Source organism: Bombina bombina, unplaced genomic scaffold (genome assembly GCF_027579735.1).
Source record: "Bombina bombina isolate aBomBom1 unplaced genomic scaffold, aBomBom1.pri scaffold_703, whole genome shotgun sequence".
Classification (NCBI taxonomy): domain Eukaryota; kingdom Metazoa; phylum Chordata; class Amphibia; order Anura; family Bombinatoridae; genus Bombina; species Bombina bombina.
This window is the reverse complement of record NW_026512526.1, coordinates 26,440-31,360: the sequence shown is the minus strand read 5'-3', so window position 1 is coordinate 31,360 and position 4,921 is coordinate 26,440.

The window sequence follows — 4,921 nt, the reverse complement described above, 5'->3', positions numbered from 1 at the left end:
CACATCTCAAAAAAGGTATACCCAAAGGCCAATATCTACGACTCCGTAGAAATTGTTCCAACTTAGATACCTATAGGCAAGAAGCAAAATAATTAACCAATAGGCTAGTCAACAGGGGATACAACAGATCAAAACTTGATCTAATCAATAAAGAAGTAGAAAGTACACAGAGGAACACGTTATTCCAGAAAAAGGACAAAACACAAAATGAGGAAAATATAGTGTTCTCTACTCAATTTAGCAGGCAATACTATAAAATTTGTAAAGTAATTAAGGATAATTTGACAATATTAAAGAGTGATGATACATTGAAACAAGTAATATCTAAAGGCATTACATTTGTAGCCAAAAAAGCTCCATCAATAGGAGACTTAACAAACAAAAAATTCTCAGAGAGACCACAGACACAAACTAATTGGCTGGGCCTTAGTCCTGGATCCTTTAAATGTGGCCACAGACCCTGTAAAAGCTGTGAGTTTACCAACATAACTCACACTTTTACCTCAAGTAACACTAAGGAAACCTACACGATCAAGCAAAGGATAGACTGCACTTCGCAGTATGTAATATACCTGATTACATGTCAACTCTGCTTCCAGCAATACATAGGTATCACTACACGTCCGCTAAAAGATCGTATTAGGGAGCACTTATTATCCCTCATTGAAAAAGAAGCTAGAACCCCAGTGGCCAAACACTTTCGCCAACATGGAATAGGTACTGACCACTTCTCATTCCAAGGAATAGAGAGGGTTGTCAAAGAGGCCAGAGGGGGCGATAGAACTGCCAAACTCTTAAAAAGAGAAGTCTTCTGGATAGTCAAATTAAATACTAGATATCCCAATGGGATAAACAGAAGACTGGATGTGGATTTATATGTGTAATTTACTCTATTTGGACATATTCCAACCCCTCTAGAACTAACTAAATATGATTGAAGTTAAAAATCCTTTGGAACATTAGATCTAATTACACACTTGATACATCTCCAACACCCAGTTCAAACACTTGAATACATATAATTAATACGATTCTATCTATTCAACTCATCAGTACACACACAAAAACAAAAATAATAACAACAATAAAATTGACTCTTCTATCCATTTGTCCATCTAGTGGTCCCCCTAGCAATATATAACCAATACATATATATACATACCTAAGCTAAGACATCTATATACATTTAATACACATAAAAGAGATTAGCAGAGTATAGTACAGCTTATGATACCTTTAGATCTTATAATCCATTATTTAATTATAAATTGGACAAAAAGTCTTCTTTACATGATTGATCATTACATGCATTGTCCAATCTAGATCCTAGTCTTCCTTAGTAAAGAATTTTCTAATTTCTTAGCCTTTTTTAAAAAAACATGAATAATACATATGGGTAATAAAAATAAAAATTAATTTCCCCCTTCAAGATGAAGTGCACCTACATTTAATTAGCCAGCATAGACATTTAGAACTATATCTTCCATTCTGATGGTAGGAAATTACTTTTTACCTATTCATTTATTCATTGATCATTTCTATTTTTAGTTTTACTTACATTTTTATTTTTATTCTTTACTCACATTCCCATCCTCATTTTTACTTTTATCTTTATATTTTTACATTTTTTCACCATTCATTTTTAATTAATATTTTTACTCATTCATTTCTTATTCATTTTTTATCCATTTATTAATGTATTTATTCATTATTAGAATTATCTATGTTTAATTATTTACCAGTTTTTTCAGTAATCCTTATTCTTAACCTTTGTTATATTATATTAATGTTTAATTATTTAAAGTATCTCATTTATTGATGTGCACCAATCAGTGTTACCGCAGAGTTAATAATACTAGCCTCAGTAACAAGCTGAAGACACAAGAGTCTATATCACAAAGGCTATAACTCATTGAAGCAACACTGATTGGCTTAGACCTCAGTCCTCTCAGGATTGGTGAAAATCAGGTTTAAAAGGCTCACACTGTCATACTCTATCAGCCTCCGATGAAGCGCATCCACGCATGCTCGAAACGCGTCAGGCGTTCCTAACTGTGACCCTGCATACCTGTATCTGTTTGGTCTTCAAATAAACTTATGATTTCCAGCATTCCCACAGTGAGCAAGCGTACCTCTTTCTTTGCCTGTTTAAAAAAATAAATGCCTAGTTGTTGCTGAAAGGGGTAATGTGCGGGACTAGATCCCGATGGCATGGGCATGAGTAGTAGTTGCCACGTGGAGAGTTTCTATTTTTCAGGCGACTGGGCCCCTCTGTTGTGAGTTCACAGGTTTGTTGCCTAAACTTAATAGGAGATTTATAAAGGTGCAGTTTCCCTTATATATTCATTTGTAGCTTAGGGGTTCAATTTAGTTTCTTAGGAGCCGGTTTGAGGCTAAAGTTAGGAGGACCGTTTTAGTAACTTTGTGGCCTGCTGTTTAGCATGTGGTTAATCCCTCTGAGGTTAATTAGGGCATTATGGTTAGGCTGGGTGTGGAGCTGTTACCGGACACATACTCACGCTCCGGAGGTAAGGGAGCTCTAATGCCTTGTCCGTTGCTTCACTGCATTGGCTTAGCTGAGCTGGAGTAAGGTTGCGCTGGTGCAGTGACACAGCTCCGGCGTTGAAAAGAGATGGCGGCTGCTACCGGACTTTTGCGCTGCAGGCAAGGAGCGATGTTCAGAGGTATGGGGCACAAAAGTGGTATCGTTCGGTGCACCGCATGCTCATGGTGGTGTCTGTTACTTTTGATGTCCTCTCTGAGCCGATTTGAGCGGGTGATGGCGATTCTCCCTAGACTGAAGTGCAGAGCTCTAGGGAGACACGTCCATCTAATGTAGGCAAACTCCGCCCCTCTTCAGACCCATTTTAGATCTCAAGTGTCTAAACAAGTTTCTCAGAGTTCCAGCATTCAAGATGGAGGCTATACAAACAATCTTACCAATGATCCAGGAGGGTCAATATATGACTACCGTGGACTTGAAGGATGCATACCTTCATATCCCTATTCACAAGGATCATTATCAGTTCCTAAGGTTTGCCTTCCTGGACATACATTATCAGTTTGTGGCTCTTCCCCTTGGGTTGGCCACAGCACCCAGAATCTTCACAAAGGTTCTAGGGTATCTTCTAGCGGTTCTCAGACCGCGGGACATAGCAGTGGCGCCTTATCTGAACGATATTCTGATTCAGGCGTCAACTTATCATTTGACAAAATCTCACACGGACATAGTATTGTCTTTCCTGAGAACTCATGGTTGGAAGGTGAACATAGAAAAGAGTTCACTAGTTCCATGGACAAGGGTTCCCTTCTTGGGGACTCCCCAGGAGTAGAAAACTGGGAAGCGGATTTTCTAAGTCGTCAGACTTTTCATCCGGGGGAGTGGGAACTCCATCCGGAGGTGTTTGCCTCATTGATTCGCCAATGGGGCAGACCGGAACTGGATCTGATGGCATCTCGTCAGAATGCCAAACTTCCACATTACGGATCCAGGTCGAGGGATCCCCAGGCCGAACTGATAGATGCCTTGGCAGTGCCTTGGTTGTTCAGCCTAGCTTATGTGTTTCCACCGTTTCCTCTCCTTCCACGCGTGATTGCTCAAATCAAACAGGAGAGAGCTTCAGTAATCCTGATAGCGCATGCATGGCCACGCAGGACTTGGTATGCGGATCTAGTGGACATGTCCTCTCTGCCACCGTGGAAACTTCCTTTGAGACAGGACCTTCTCATTCAAGGTCCTTTCCAACATACAAATCTAATTTCTCTGCAGCTGACTGCTTGGAGATTGAACGCTTGATTTTATCTAAGCGAGGATTCTATGATTCGGTCATTGATACTTTTATACAGGCTCGAAAGCCTGTTACTAGAAAAATCTATCATAAGATATGGTGTAAATATCTTTATTGGTGTGAATCCAAGGGTTACTCATGGAGTAAAGTTAGGATTCTGTCCTTTCTCCAAGAAGGATTGGAGAAAGGGTTATCAGCAAGTTCTTTAAAGGGACAAATTTCTGCTTTGTCAATTTTGCTTCACAAACGTTTGGCAGATGTGCCAGATGTTCAGTCTTTTTGTCAGGCTCTATCTAGAATTAAGCCTGTATTTAGACCAATTACTCCTCCCTGGAGTTTGAATTTAGTTCTTCGAGTTCTTCAAGGGGTTCCGTTTGAACCCATGCATTCCATAGATATTAAATTGTTATCTTGGAAAGTTCTGTTTTAGTTGCTATTTCTTCTGCTCGAAGAGTTTCTGAGCTTTCAACGTTACAATGTGATTCGCCTTATCTTATATTTCATTCTGATAAGGTGGTTTTACATACCAAACCTGGATTTCTTCCTAAGGTTGTTTCAAATAAGAACATTAATCAGGAAATTGTTGTCCCTTCCTTGTGTCTTAGAAGAAGGATTAAGAAGGAGCGTCTGTTACATAACCTGGACGTGGTCCGTGCCTTGAAGTTTTACTTGTAGGCGACTAAGGATTTCCGTCAATCATCTTCATTATTCATTATTTATTCTGGAAAGCGTAGGGGTCAGAAAGCTACGGCTACCTCTCTTTCTTTTTGGCTGAGGAGTATCATCCACCTGGCATATGAGACTGCTGGACAGCAGCCTCCTGAAAGAATTACGGCTCATTCTACTAGGGCTGTGGCTTACACATGGGCCTTTAAAAACGATGCTTCTGTTGAACAGATTTGTAAGGCTGCGACTTGGTCGTCTCTTCATACTTTTTTCCAAATTTGATACTTTTGCTTCTTCTAAGGCTGTTTTTGGGAGAAAAGTTCTTCAAGCAGTGGTGCCTTCCGTTTAGGTCTCTGTGTTGTCCCTCCCTTTCATCCGCGTCCTGTAGCTTTGGTATTGTATCCCACAAGTAAAGGATGAATCCGTGGACTCGTCGTATCTTGTAGAAGAAAAGGAAATTTATGCTT